Consider the following 16,425-nt stretch of genomic DNA (forward strand, 5'->3'; position numbering starts at 1 on the left):
GTGGAGGAGGGTGGAGGGGGGCGGGATGGAGCGAGAGGAGCAACATCTGAACTGAGGCTTGGAAGAGAGAAAGAAAATGGGATGGGTGGCCGATGCCCAGGTGTACACGTGGGGGAGGCCTGTGTATTTGGAGGGTAGAGAGTTGGCCCTTGTAGCTGAAGCACAGGTGGACGACGATGTTGGAAGGGGACGGGGGAGTCAGTCTGTGAAGGGTCCTTTATTCCACATGAAGCAGCAGCGAATAAGCTCCAGCCAGCCTCCTCTCTGCTCTTCTTCCTCCTTCGCCTGTCCCCACCTCAGCTGGCCATTGCTGCAATTTCTCCAGACTACACAACATCCCCTAAGCTCTCCCTGCCCTTCCCTGCTTCGATGGCCTGCATCATGCTGTTCTCTTCTCCTACAACAGGATCTTCTCTGCTCTGACTCTTCCTGGTAAACGTCTGCCTGCTCCAGAACCCAGCTCAAATGCCACCTCTCCTGTGAGGCCTTCCGGAAACTCCCAGTAAACTCTTTTTCCTCCCTTATTTGAGCTCACATATCATCTTTAAATGTTTTCACATTTACTTTTCAAATAGTTAATACACGCCTATAGTAAAATTCAGACAGTATGAAAGTGAAAAATACGTCTGTCTCCTGTTTCTCAGTGCCCGGGACGTGTTCCCAGAGGTTTCGCAAAGCTATAGCATTATTGCATGAATTCACATGCATATACGTATGAATGCATGTGTGTAGATATTACACACACAGATATTTTTTATCTACAAACTGCAGCATACTACACCATATTCCCTGATGTCTTTCTCGATAATATGTCATAAAACATTTTCCTTATCAGTAGATTTTGAGTTGCTTGATTCTTTCTAAAGTCCTTTAGTAGAGGACTAAACAATGCCTCCTCAGTTACATAATCTTTTCTTTTTTTTTTGAGACAGGGTCTCTCTCTGTCACCTGGGTTACAGTGCCGTGGTGCAATCATAGCCCACTGCAGCCCCCAACTCTTAGGTTCAAGTGATCCTCCTGCCTTAGCCTCCCCAGTAGCTGGGACTAAGGCACAGGCCACCATGACCGGCTATTTTTCTTATTTTTTGTAGAAATGGAGTCCTTGCTGTGTTGCCCAGGTTGGCCTCAAAATCCTGGGCTCGAGCGATCCTCTCATCTTAGCCTAGTGCTGGGATTACAGGCATGAGCCACTACGTCCAGCCCTATGGACTACTCTTAAAATATAATAGTAAATATAAATGGAAAATCAGTGTGGTGGTTACTACTTTTTTGCACTGTGTTGTATGTAGATGCAGCTCAGGGTGGTCAGATCCCTGGACTGAAATCAGGCTTGAATCCTGACTCTACTGTTCCAGCAGGGCTGACCGAGAATAGACCGAGAGACACACACAGAGATTTTGGCAATACAGGTTTTATGTGCCCGCCGGCAAGGCCCAGAGGGGAATTTGCTCTCCCCAAATTCTGAGCACCAGACAAAGAGCATTGCAGTCCTTTATACACTCTGCTTAAGGGGGAGGGGCACGCTACAACAGGGTTAACTTTAGTGAGGCAGGGTCCTAAGCTACTTTACAGCCTGGTACGCTAACTGCTACAGGTGATTTATGAGGGCAAGGTCGCAGGGGAGGAGGGGGCCCAGGTAAGGATCGCAAGGGAAATAGCCCGGCAGTGGAATTTCTAAGAATTCCACTTTAGTGGAATTTTCCAATCTTCCACTTCACTACCACTAATTACATGACTTTGCTCAAGCCATTTAGCCCCTCCGGACCTGTTTTCTCATCTGTAGAATGAGGCACTGAACTAGCTCTAGCTCGATGTGCAATACCCGGCCGACAGTTCCTGTTTCCGTGACACACTGCTGTCCCGCGCTGCCCGAGAGCAGACGTGACACAGCAAAGGCCGACAGCGCGGGCAGCTTAAAGCCCCACGGCCCACGTTCCGCGCCCAGGCTCTCCCCGGCTCGCGTCCCCGCCGGCCCGGCCGCCCGCGGAGCACGGGCCGGGCGAGTGTCCGGTTTCCGGGCCGTGTCCGGGGGCGGCCGTCCTCGATTTACACCAGGCAGAACAGACCGCGGCACCTCTGCCCGCCAACGCGTCCCAGTGCAGCTGAGAGTTCGCCGGCCTAATTCTGACAGAGAAACGGCGCGGAAGGAGGGCCTCGGAGGCCGCTTGGGAAACCTCGCGGCCGCCTGCGGACCCAGCAGACAACCAGGCGGCCGCGCGACCGAGGGCCCGGGGGCGCCACCGGGCTCTAAGAAAGCCTTCGGCTGGCTACGGCGTCCTCACGTCTCCGAGACAAAAAGGCGGCCGCGGCCACCACTCGCTCGCCTCGCACATGCGCACGCCGAGGGCGGAGGGTCTGGGGCCTGGACAAAGCGGGCCACAGCCGACAACAGCCGGAAATCGCCGACCGCACGCCCAGGGGAGGAGCGGCCGGTGCAGGCCGAAGCCGGCGAGGTGCTTCCTGACTTCCTAACCCGCTCTTGGCAGGGCGACGAGCTGCGCTCCTTGGACCACCCGCAGCTCCCGCCTGGAGCGCACTGTTCATCCTCACGCCAGCTCTGTGCTCCCCGCAGCTGTTGCCCGCGCGTCTGAAAGGAGGGGCACAACCCGACGCCCTGTCTGACAGCAGGGACTTGCAGAAAACACACTCCCCGTGGAACTGACCTGCCATTTCTATTCATTTTTGCCCCGTTTTTTTTTCTCTCCTTTTAAAATACAAAACAAGCTGCTGCACTGGATAACTTTTCAAAGGGGAAAAAACAACACACCTCTTAATCATTGAATTCCTTGCTATTAATATTATAAAAAATATTTAATAATGTGGGGGAAAGTATATTGCAAGTTAAAATCAGTATGTGCAACATGATCTTCATTTTTTAGTAAAAATAGAGGGGAAAAAGGAACTATACCAAGATGTTGACAATTCTCGTATTAGTACAATTACAGATTTTTGTGTGTTTATCCATATTTTCGAAATTTCCTTCATAAACATATACTACTTCTGTAACAAAAAAAAAGTTGTAAAATAATGTCTCATGATTTTTTGTAAAAGAAAATATAAATGTATCCTATAGTTTTTTCCTGGGAAGAAGTAACATTTTTGAGTATTGCTGGATAGACACTTTCAAGAAACTGTGGCCCAAGCGGCCTGTGGCGTGGGTTGGGATAGATCCCCAACTAACCATGTGACCTTTGGCACGTGCACACCGCAGCCCCTCAGCTGACAGAGGAGCAGGGCTTGCTGCATCCGCAGGGACCTTCCCAGTCCGCGTGGAACTCACGGTAGGGCTCTTCCAGACACCACTCAGATTGAAAAAAAAAAAAAACTTGGACTAGTCCAGTGATTTGGATCACGTCCAGCTAGGAAAATTTCTGACAGAACTGAGATCCTAGGAAAATTGGTTTCTTGTGTAATACCATAGGATCCCACTGTTAGGGTTCATGGGAACTTCTTTCCTTTTGACACTGAGACTAGAATGGTCAAGTTGGTTGAAATCTAAAAGACCATCTAATCCTACCCTTAAATTTCAGTTACCTGATTACCGTATTTGTTGTTTTTGCCATACCCACATACTTCCTGAACTATTCTTTACTTGGTATGCTTTAAAGATCAACTCCACTGAATTCACGTGGCCTTGCCCTAAGCAATAAAATGTATGAAATCACAGATTTGATTGTCAATTATATTTTTTTCTGAAAACATTAAAAGAAATAACTATTAAAAACTTTTTTTTTAATGTTTGCCCTTAAAAAGATCTTATTTACCACCATTGGTATGCATATCGTAGTTGGGGAAATATATAGCCAATCTAATACTCAAAGTTTTCAGTTGAGAAAACTGACACCCAGAGAACAAACCTCTTGCCTAAAGACTCGTATCTGTGTGAAAAGGACTTAACGGTTTTGTTTGTTTGTTTGTTTGTTTGGCTTATTTCCTCTTTCCTCTCTACAAACAAATAATTCAGCTAGCCTGGAGCCAAACAGACAAATAATCCTTGGAGTAGGCTAACCTGGCTCTCATTTGTTGATAAAGGAGAAACACAAGGAGGTTATAATAATCTTTTGATCTCTCCTGATGGTACCAAGAAACAGGGTAGTCATTATCTCACAAGGACGGCATTCTGCTATTCCAGCCCTTGATTTAGTCATTATGTAGTCAAGTCACTTTCATAACTTATTTCTACGGAAGATTTAATATTACCTATATTCAGAACAAATAAAACACTTATTAAAGAAAATTGAAATAATCCAGTTCAGCAATTATATAAAATCCCAAAAATCCAACTCATACACATTTTCCTTCTCATTTTGCAAGAAATACAGAACAATTTTATTTCAGTGCGATTTGGATAGCAATAAACTAACTTGTTAACTAGTTAGCAAAATATTACTCTAACTAAATTCATGTTCTGATCACCCAAAATCAGGTTTAAAAAACTCCTTAAAGTTTTTATTAGCCGAGACTCAAAATAAACAGCTTCAGACTAACAAGGATAAAGGCTACATTTTTAATGATCAAACATTGGTATCCAATAATGGCAAGCTATACTTTTTGCCTCAATCTTCCTTCTTTTTCATTTGTTTTGGGGAGGGTTATTTGTATGTTTGTTTGTTCTTGAGACAGGGTCTCACTCTGATGCCCAGACTGAAGTGCAGTGGTGCAATCATAGCTCACTGCACCCTCAAACTCCTGGACTCAAGCGATCCTCCCACCTCAGCCTCCCAAATTACTGGGATTACAGACATGAGCCACCGTGCCTGGCCTCAATCTTCCTTCTAAAGAAAAAAAAAAAACCTTAAAATATAAAAAACATCTTCTTAAAAGTATCAAAGAGATGAAAATATAGTCAGGAACTGTCAGGCCAAAACCTAAGAGAAAAGGAGAACCCAGTGAGGTTAGCAGTGTTTGTAAACTGAAAGAAATGAAGATGAAAAATGAAAAATGGGCCAGGCTTGGTGGCTCACACCTATAATCCCAGCACTTTGGGAGGCCGAGGTGGGAGAATTGCTTGAGGCCAGGAGTTCAAGACCAGCCTGGGCAACATAGAGAGACCTCATCTCTACAAAAAAAGAAAAAAGAAAAATGAGCTGCAGATGGCCTCATGGGGCAAGGATGACAGAAGTCAAGTCCAGTGTCCACAGAGTGGTATAATGGACATTGGAGACTCACAAGGGGGGAGGGATGAAAAATTACCTGTGGGGTACAATATACACTACTCAGGTGACTGGTACACCAAAAACCCAGACTCTACCACTGCGCCATACATACATGTAACAGAATTCAACTTGTACCTCCTAAATATATTAAAATAAAGAATTTAAAAGTTTTTTTAAAAGTCCAGAGTCTACCCAAGGTGGATAAACCAATGGACCCAACACAGACATTTTAGCAGGAACTCCAAAGGGTACACAGTCAGGGAAAGGGGAGTCAGAAGTAATCCTGCCCCTCCCCTATCCCAAGAAACTGGAGAGGGGCATTGCCTAGACTACATTTAGAGAAGCGAGCGAAGGAAGGAAGGGCGAGAGGGAGGGGACAAGAAAAGATGTACAGTCCTTGAAATACTGGAATCCACGCAGGCACCTGGCAAAAGTTTTCAAATCTCTCTAAAGAAACACATTTTCACCCTAAGCCTTGGAAAATGCATACAAAGAATTTTTCAGGGACAGTGATGAGTACGCGAAGACAGCACCTTTATTATCTTAAGGCACATGCTACCACCTAGAGCAAACGAGACAAAAGTAGAAGAGAAATTATCTCAGTGTTCAAAATTAGTGGCCTCCTATTTCCCCCATACTTAGGATGTCAGTTGGCACCCACTTTTGACACTCCTGATGTCTAATGAGAGGAACGTTGCTGGATACACGTGCTGCAGTTTTAAAGAAAACGGGCTGCCTTGCCTGGTAGTTCTTATCTACTGAATGAATTTGCCAGAGCTCTTGGCTTCACCTTACACCCTCAGAAGTCTGAGTCCCTCAACCAACAAGAAGGCATCTGACTTTGCAAGATGAAACTCTCTTCGATCAAGTTCACAAGACTTGCTTACACACCAGCACGCCAATTCATTTGCTGGCCATGAGAAATGCAACTGTCACAAGGACTAGACCACCCTCCGCACAGCCTGTATGTTCTTTCCCCTCGGGGAGAGCTATTAGAAAGCCAAACTGTAATGAGAAGTTCCCAGGTCAGCAGAATGATCCAAGAAGATGCTTTAGCCTGAGGCCCACTCCCTCCCTATGGTCTTGTCAATGGGATCAAAATACAGGAAGCCCATTAGCCAAGATCTCCTCTCGGCTGACAGTGTACAGATGGACGCTGCCAGAGTATGATTCTCGGATGTGCTTGCTGTTCCGTGGATGATCAATCCCCTTCTTTCTGATCAATACCTCTGCATTAAATCCAGCTTCTCAGGAGGTGACTCCCTGGTCCCTTTCATGTACTAGGCTTCCCTTGTCTTGCCTCGGTAGCCCCAAGCCCACCAAAAATGACTTTCAAGAGACAATAATAGAACTCCAAAAGACCTCACCCCAGGACATGGGCACTAGCCAACCTTCTTAAATCTATAATCCCAAAGTGAACTGAAATGCACCAGAAGATAATCCCCCAACCTCCTTCAGCCTCTTCTAACCACTTCTTCACCTGGGCATTGTGCCCATGTCTCGTAACACTCACATGCACATGCAGACATCCGTCAGAAATCTTCCTCCGGCTTTGCCATCCCAAAAGTGCCACCCAAAACACAGCCCACTGACCAAATCCCCAATGAGGAGGTTAAAGAATTGGCATTTATATCAAGCGAATCTTCACAGAACTCAATGCTTTGTGCACTAAAGCTTTTAAAACAAAGGAACTAGAGGAAGGAACGCTATGGGGGAGAGGTGCGGGAGCAGGCACACAGGCAGTTGTCCTAGGATGACACAGCTGAGAGCCGTTGCTCTCCCGGGGACCACCTGGAGATTTCGCCTCGCCCCCTTTCTTGCCAGAGCAACTCTTTGGTAAATACGCTCTGACACCCGTGTTCTTATTGGTTCTCTCAACCAGACCCCAACAAGGGCGTATTTATTTTAGAGAATTTTTGTTTTTTATTAATAATTCTTACCTAGTAAGATTAAATTTGAAAACCCCCACTGGTCTCTTCTGTGCTCCATTTCCCATGAAGTTTTATTAAACTGACCCAAAATATATGTGTTTGTGTTTGTGTGTATATGTGTGTGAAATCAGGAACCAGAAGAGTGAGACTCACACTTGCTATTTTTCTAAAACAAGGTCCAAGGAACTGTCACTACCATAGAGTTAACTATCTGTGGTCAGCTGTGTCCCCTCCTTTTGGCACCGCTGTGCACCTCATGATATAGAGGCTTTCTCTATCACGTGCAAAGTCTGTTATCCCTTCTTCCGCCGTTGGTGATGCTCTCCTGGCTGAATTCCAGTGTCTTCCCAACCGTGAGTCATCACTGCTATTCGTGCATAAAATGGAGTGCTCTGGGCCCCTCATTTTCAGAAGGACTGTAGTTCAGAAATATCTGATACGATTCCCACAGCTCCCTTTTGGACTGGATTATTAGAGCCCAGTTTAGGGGACTCCTCCCTATGCGGAGATGGCAAAAGCATCAGCTCCCCAATCTATCAGCAGCAGCTACCATCCCTACTGCAAATGATCCCCTGCAGGAAAGCCGACCTGGGGTGGGGGCTACAAGCCAGCAGCGCAGCCCACACGGGCTGAGGCAAAGGTGATAAGAAGTCCCCATCCTACAAGTATATCTGCCTCCATTGGAATAGCCCTTTCTCTTGAGGCTTGGTACTTTGTTGAAATGCAAATGCCCTTGGAAGGTAGAGCCTTCTTTACCATTACCACATCGACACGAACGTGCTTCCGGTTCCATTCTTTCCTCAAAGCCAGTTTCGACTGGAGGACAAGGAAGTTTTAAAAAAAAGCAAAAGAAAACACCTGTATACAACAGAGCACTGAGGCATCAAAGACGTATGTTACTGGGCATTAATCGTTCCCAGCTAAGTCTGGGCCCTACTGACTTAGAATAGCCTCGGTGGTCCATCCATTTCCTATGTCGTCTGTGGACTGATAATCTTAAGTGTCATTCATCTAAACTCTCCATAATATCAATCATGTAATCATTCCTCAAATACGCACTGCATTCCGACAGCGCACTGGGCAACGGACAAGACGTTGCACAGAGGACGAAGTAAACTGAGGAATTCTACTCCCTTCCAAAGCGGTGTCCAATGTGTGGATAAAGATCACCTGGATTAATAATATTGATCATAACTAAGGTGGTAAGGAAGCATCTGGTAATTTATTCACTGCATTCGCTACCCACCCGACAGCCCTGGAAAGTATCATTATTCATAATCTACAAAGCAGTCAAGGCCCCGAGGATGAAGTCAGAGGTCTCCAAATTTGAACATCAAAATTGCGCTGGGAGACTGTTTAGCATGCTTTCGTGGCCCCTCCTGAGGACATTCTCGTTCAGTAGGCCTGGGGGGGCCGGGGAGACTGTACTTGGGGAGGGGTCACTCGGAAGCACAGTCAGGTTGGAGGAACACTGTTCCACAGCCAGGGGCAGCTTGCTTATACAGCTCTTCGATTGACTTTCATTACGATCTAGCAAGGAAGGATTATTACACTATTATCCCCATTCTACAATTGAAGCTGCTTAGGCGCAGAAAAAACAATGAGGCCAAAAAACCAGAACAAAACAAAAAATCTCTCTTTCTCCATTTTCCTTCCTTTTCATCTCTTACAAACAAAGCCATGGAACTATCAGCGTGGATCATCTCGTAAACAGTCAAACCTCCGTTGGGCTTGTACCATCTGCACAAAGGCAATCCAACAGCTTGCTGTGAACCCGTGACACTGCCCCAAGACACCAACTATGGCTCTTAAATGTCTTCCCGCATCACTTCATTTCAGCCATTAAAAATAATCAACACTAAAGATACTCAAGAGACTTAACAACCATATAATGGGTAGACTTTCTTTGGATGCTGAATTAAATAAAGCAATGGAAAAAAGGTATTTTTGAGACAATCAGAAAAATATGCCCGTGAACCAGGTATTAGGAGATTTCAGGGGTTACTTACTGCTAATTTTCTTAGTTGGGATGATGACATCATGGTAGTATAAGAAAATATTCTTGTTTTCAGAGATGCATAGTGAAGTATATATGGGCGAAGTGACATGATATTTGAGCTTTACTTTAAACTGCTTCAGCAAAGGGGGAGAAAAGATAGATGAAACAAATATGGAATATCTTGACAATCACTGAATTTGAGTGATAGGATATGGGGACTGGTTTTACTACTTGCTTTTCTTTTGAATGTGTCTGAAATTTTGGTAATAAGGCAACTTAAAAAAACAATCAATAGCCTCACTTCCCCAAAGTGGCATTTTTCCCTTTTAAAGGCAGGTTCCCAGTGCCTGCTGAAACAGCTTGCCAACAGCGTGATTACGGATCAGATACCCTTGCACATCTTTCTTCTAGCTTCTTCTCCAAGTATGGTATATTTTTCTTTAACTAACAGCCATGGAACATACCTACATGTAAAATTATTTGTTGTTTATCTGAAATCCAAAATTTAACTGGCATCCTGTATTTTTTATTTGCTAGATCTAGCAACCCTGGACAAGTTAAAAAAAAAAAAAAAAGCCCTCATCAGGAGTCAAGATAACTGGATTCAAGATTCAATTTCATCTCTGCCGCTGGCTTTGTAATCAGGAGCAAATTACTCGCCCTCTCTGGTTTCGTCATCTATAAAACAAGAGGGTTTCATTCCAGTTCAAAATGCTATGAAATGTGGATATTACTCTTATTCTAACTACTCTGATAGAAATATCTTTCAAACAAGTGCACCTAAGAGACTTCCTTTCTTCAAGGGAATACTGCGAAGCAAACTCAGTAAAACAAAGGGATTTGCCCCCAAAACTGTAGCACCACTTACCGGGTGCCCACAAGGCACCAGATTGTGAAGCAGACACTTTCATATATGACCTCATTCTATCCTCACAACAATCCCACATGATAGCTAATATTACACCCATTTTATAGACACGATGACTGAGGCCCAAAGAAATTACATAACTTGCCCCAGATTCACAGCTAATAGTAGCAGAGCCAGGGCTGACTTAACCCCAGGGCTCACTCCGAAGTCCTGAGCTTTATGCCACACCTCGGTGCCTCCAACACTCTGGTGCAGAGAGGGACGGGAGCTAGAAGGCAGAACAGAGCTAGTGGACAGCTTCTGGCTCCTAAGTCAGGCCTCTAGATTTTTTTCTTGTGAGTAAATCCCTGTGAGGTTTGGTACAGCTATGTTGAAACACAAATACAGTGGGTTCTAGAACTGCAAAGAAAACCAAATTTCCAACAGCATGTTGGCTCTCGTTTTATCTATTGATATTTATCGACTTTATCTATTATTTAACCAGCTTTTATTAATTGCTTCCCATACACACAGCACTGGGCATCGTGGGAGACTCCCTGCTTTCCTGAAATTTAGCCTGTTGCGAAGACAACATACAGATGCTTGAGTCGGAGAAGTACCAAGTGAAGATGACATTAGGTACACCTAATTATTTAACCAGGTGACCAAAGGACCGAATGCATAGGAAATGAGACAGGATTTAAGAAGGACGGAGATTCACACGGGCTGGGGCTACCGTGAAGACCTTGCGGAGGAAGCAGGACTTAAACTAGGGAAGGGACGGATTTAAAAGGTTGGAGAGGAAGGGAAGAGTATTCTAGGCAGTCGGAACCGCCTCGTCAAGGGGAGACGCGGGCGCGGCAGGCGCTAACGCGCCCAGGGCGAGGAGCAAAGCTGGGCTCAGGGCCCAGGAAGCTCAGCGCGCCTGCGCCGGTGCGCGGCTGCGGAAGCCGCACGAAGTGAGAAGGCGACGTCGGCCCTTGTGCCTGGAAGCTGAAGGCTGTGGGGTCGAGGAGTGTGTGCAAATTGACGTCTGGGGCCGATGGAGCAGCTATAAAACACGTTAGGTGACATGTTTGTTCCGTTCAACCTACATAACACATATATCGAAGGACTAGTGTACTGCTAATCTACAAAGATGTATGTCCAAATAAGACATAAGTTCCTACTTTTAAGAAGTTTACAGTGCAATGAGAGACGACCAACAATCACAAGCTAATGTAAGCTGTTCATTAATTTAATTTATGACATTATGGCAGGCACTGTTAGTTTTCTGCTCTGTATCTGTGCTTCTCTTTGTCATCAGTAATAGAATTTAATTTTGTTTGTCAGACAACATGCAAAGCCCTAGGCAATGAATCACTGGTGGTCTAGGCCAATACTTCTCAACTTTTCTTATCGTCTCCCTAACAGCATTTTGAGACACTTTTTTCCTAATTGCCCCATCCATGAAGTTTTAACATCATAGATACACTGTACGTCTGTTTATGTGCTGTGCGTATATCTGTGCTTTATACATATAAACAATAAGATTTTTGTTTCTGCCTTTTCCCTCCTGCAGCTAGGATGGACATGTAACCCAGTTCTGGCCAATGACACAGAAGCTGATATCTATTTGGGAGGTCTCTGGAAAAAGTCTTGTCCTGGAACAAGAGACAGACACTGCCAAGTCGCCCTCCACCCTCCCAGGCCTCTGGAACCGAGCACAAGGCTCAAAGCTGCAGCAGGCATCTCGCAACCGTGACGAAAGACAGGAGAGCTGCAGAGGCAGCTTCACTGAGCCGTTGAACCGGTGCCGGAAGTGCAGACCTCCAGACCCCGAGCTGTGTGGGAAACGAAGCCTGGTATGCTAAGCGCCGTCAGTGGGCTCTGCGTGTCTTGTGTCTTGCAGCTGAAAGCGTTGTTAGCTGGGTGTGTCGTGTGTCTCACAGACAGTGGCCTTCCTAACGTGGTCATGACTTATTGTCAAACCAAAGCCAGAAAGAAGCACACGCAAAAAGCGTAATCAGGAATATTACCAAATCAGACACGAGATTTCACTTACGTTTAAAAGGAAAACTCTTTTTCACAAAACTAATCAACTTTTCGAAGAATTTTATTATATTCCAACTAATATTTGGCATTTGAAATGAATAAACTTTTAGATATGTGGTATTAGAGTGTAGAAAATGGCCATGAAAGGATGCAAGGTAATTTTCCTACTTTATACCAAAATGATTTACCTAAGAGCTATGTTTTTCAAAATATTTGAAAGTCAATTATTTCCAAATTGAATATTTAAAAGATACATAAGGAAAATGTGCTTCTTAAAGGATTCCTTTAGGAAGCTTCTTATATGTTAAAAATTTAGAAATAATTATCTGTATTCATCATTTAAATATTTTATATTTTGCTTAAATTCTTATACTAGCTAAAACTAATTATCTCTTATTTTAAAAACAAAAATCACTCACAAATCTATTTAATAACTCCAACATCTCTCATTAAAAATGGTTTTCCTTTGGATTGGAACCTGGGCTAGAGTAAAAAAAAATTTTAAAAAATGGTTTTCTATGCTTATTAAGGTTCAGGACTCAAGAAACTCAAAATCCCTCTGAATCTAAAGAACCTCTAAATTTTATTAGGTAAAATTTAATTATAGACTTAAGACTTTCAAAGCACTAGGTTTCTGTCAAAATAATTCATTCTCATGTCAGAATTATTCTCCTAGTTTCATAGTTTACCTCACATAAAAATTAACTTTCTTATAATAAGGATTATTGTCTGTTTTTTTTTTTCACAGATGGGATCTCACTATGTTGCCCAGCCTGGTCTCCAACTCCTGGCCTCAAGCAATCCTCCCACCTTGGCCTCGCAAAGTTCTGGGATGACAGGTGTGAGCCACTGTCCTCAGCCTAATGGCCTCTTGTTAATATAAAAATAATATGTGCTAACTACAGAAAAGACAGAAAAAATGAAAAACATTTTAAGATTATATGTAATCTCATGACACACTAGAAAATGACTTTTAACATGTTGATTTATTTATCTCTATATTCTGAATTCATGTATAAAAATACATATATGGGCCTTTTTATATACACAAAAATATATAATTTTATATTCTGATTTTTTTCCATTATCACTAAACATTCTTCAAAAAATGTAGCAGTGAATGTTTAATAGACTGATAATTTATTTAATCACATCTTTCTGATAAACATTTCAGGTTGTTTTTAGGTGTCTCTATTAAAATTTATCATTGTGTTGAGAAGTTCTGCTTTTATAATAAAAATCTCATATTGTTTTCTTAGGAATAATTTTTAGAAGTGGTCAAAGACTATGAACATTTTAAGGCTATGCATTCATACTGCCTAAGTAGTTGCAAGTTTTCTGAAAAAAGGGCTCTCTAAAAGCAACTAAAACAATTCAAAATAATAATTTAGAACAGAGCACGTTAAGTAGAAAGAAGAAGGGATCATTTGGCTCTTTTCCATGACTGGCTGGTGATATCATTTATAAACTCTACTTTGGCCAATATTTTATAGAAAAAGAAAAAACTTGATTATAATTTAAAAGTTTCAAATCAAACTTTAAAGACTTAAAGGCAAGTGAACTTGTTATTTATTCTGCATTTTACCCTGGTTATTAGTTTATGACACAGTTCTTAAAAGTTGTTAAGCACTCTCAAAATTGGCAAAGGAAATTAAATAATTATAATTGGTGGATAAAATAATGAGCTACACACCTGTTGAGAAATAAAACCACTCGCCACCAACTTTATGAAAGAAGGAGCACTAACATTTAAACTCCAAGTAGACTGAATGAATGTAGGAAAATAAAAAGAATATGATCATTTCAGTCCTCCAAAGAAAGGGCCAGGAAATCAGAGGAAGTTTTAAGATAATATAAGCTTGGTTGGTCACAGGTAAAAAAAAAAAAAAAAAAGCGAACATGGACTTAAGCTGAAAACACTGGCGATTTTTTTTCTTGAGTACAGTTGCACAATCTCATTTTAAACAGAAACCACAAGCCTCTAGCCCTGTTGGAAGAGAAACTTTAAATTTTCCTTCCATATATGTGTGTGATAAGTCTTTCCTGGATGACATGGCAAATGGGTAGCCCTTGGGGAAATCCAGAGCTACTGCTTTGGGGCATGAACTTCTGATCTGTTTTACATGGAACCCGCGTTCCCCCCAGAGTCCACCATGTGAAAACTGTCCATATATTTTCATGGCTCCATAATTTAATAGAAATATTGCCACAATCCACATTTTAATTGCTTCTCCTGAGATATAGAGAATGAAAAGAAAGAAAAGATAGCTATAGGCCTCAGAAAAGATACCCATTGTTGCCCTTCATTAATGCAAATGATCCTTATAAACATTAGCTGTATTTCTATTACATTAGGAAGCAATGTTTAAGCTTCTTTGTATAGATTTTGCACATCTTGGAGGGAAAACACTGGGATGATGGCAATTTTAATACATAAAAACTGAATTAAAGTCTTACAAATAAGATGTACACAAGCATATTTAAGTTAAAAAGCATAAGCCACATTTGCTACAATGAACACGTATTATTATTATATTTCTAAAGTCAACATTATTACAGATACTTCTCTCATATTGCCAGATAGTCTGTGCACAGGAATATAGTGACAGTCTTGTTTTGGCAGATGTAGGAAATTGTGGTACTCTCGATATGTAAGGTTTTTCTGGCCTTTCCCCTCCTATTTCCTGTGTATACCTCCAACACCCTCTCTTCCTCCCTTATCACACCCAGCAGAGAAAAGAGAGACTATCGAGATAAATTTCAGCAGTTACTCCCCAGAGATACAGGGGCTTGAGAAAAATCAGGCTTTATCAAGAGAAAATATACCAAGGGGGAGTTCTAGATCCCTTACGGAGCTTTGAAACTGATGGCAGTGGTTTTATATCATTTAAATTTGAATCCAAATATATGGTTTTCCTTCTTGTTATGACCACAGGCATTCTTACACTGCTCAACCGTGGTGGGGATCATTTTCAGCTCACAATTGGAACAAAGATGGTAAAAGTTTTGGTGGCAACTGAAAAAAAATTGCAAAAAAGGGAGGAAAAGGTTCATGGTGAAGGTTGCACATTTAGAAGTGCTAAAGAAGATGATAGCTGAATCAGAAGTGGGGGAAACAAAAGCAAAGCAGGGATCCTGCCTGAAAGAAAGAAAAGCATCAAGGAAGAGACACGTGCCGGGCTGGTCCCTGCTCCCGCAGTGAGGCTGCTAGACACGATGACCAAGAAGGGGAAATAATCTCCAGGAGATAAGAAGGGTAGAGAGTTTGCTACTGGCCTTTGGCGTACATGAAATATTTGTGTTTTGAGGGCCATAACTGGAGCTTATATGATGCGGTATTATCCTTAAAGTACATATTGAAACTGGCAAGAAACCTAATCATGGATGTACAATAATTACAATGGTTACACTAGTTGAGGGACATTAATTACATCAATATATTTGCTATAGATTTTCGTTTTCTATCCAAAGACAGATTTGCAATTTTTATACTATCCTAGACCAAGAGAACATTCACTCACAAATTATTTAGTCCATTTCACATACGTTTCTCTGGAGGGTTGAAGACAGACTACATTTCCCATTCCCATCCTGTGTCGATCCACCTGTGACCATGACATGAGAACGTGGTCTCATCTTATGTCCTTCGGCAGAGTTGGCTAATATAAATAGATGGTTTGGGGTAAGCCTCCAGGCTCTCTGCCTGACAGCACAGTCCCAGAGAACAGGAGATTAACGAAAGCATGAGCTTTCCGCCGGAAACACCTAGTTCCCCAAATTCCAAGTCCGGTGTCCGCTACCGGAGGATGCCTAACTGGGCTTCTGTGGTCAAAAGGCCGCACAGGGGTGGGGCCATCTCCAGAGTCGTCAGGGCCCAACCGGATGTTCAGCTTCATATACGAAAACCTTCACGGCACACTCGGAAGCAATTACACGCCGGCGCACGCCTTCCCCGAAGGCAGCCTGGCTGGTGTCCGCGCTCGCCCAGGGGCACCCGCCACACCCGCGGCCCGCGTGGCAGCGAGCGGGCTCGCACGGGGATCTCGAGCCAGCCTGCTTTCCCGAACGTGAGCCGACCCTGGCTCACGGAAGAGAATGCAGCACCAAGGACTGGAACAATAGTCGTTTGTGCTCTCAAAGGAACCGGCTCTGCCCCACATGCTGCTCAATTTAAGGACCGGCAGCGATTAAGCTGCGCCCGTAGCCGCCGTCTGGTCCCCGCTTCCGCCGCCAGCGCAGTCCCCTGGCCTCACACCGGCGACACCCGGAACTCCCTCTCGCAGCCTCCAGCGCCTCCTCGCGTGGCGGCGCCTCTGCGGCCCGACTGCGTAATCGGGGCCCTCTGGATCCCTGGGAGTCCTTGGATGGGCTTGAAAGGGTCCCTAAATCCCCGAAAACTGTGTGGCAAATGTATATGCTCCTGCATGAAGAGAAAGTCTTTGGTTCTCATCCGATTTT

At 43.5% G+C, this 16,425-nt stretch overlaps 1 protein-coding gene across 3 annotated transcripts in view; it reads right to left on the bottom strand.

Moving 5' to 3' along the window:
- Positions 1-16,425, bottom strand: part of RHOH (ras homolog family member H) — a 49,417-nt gene that overhangs the window by 19,763 nt on the left and 13,229 nt on the right. The window lies entirely within an intron of this gene.

The sequence above is a fragment of the Propithecus coquereli genome, unplaced genomic scaffold (genome assembly GCF_000956105.1).
Source record: "Propithecus coquereli isolate 6110/MARCELLA unplaced genomic scaffold, Pcoq_1.0 Scaffold213, whole genome shotgun sequence".
NCBI classification, from domain to species: Eukaryota; Metazoa; Chordata; class Mammalia; order Primates; family Indriidae; genus Propithecus; species Propithecus coquereli.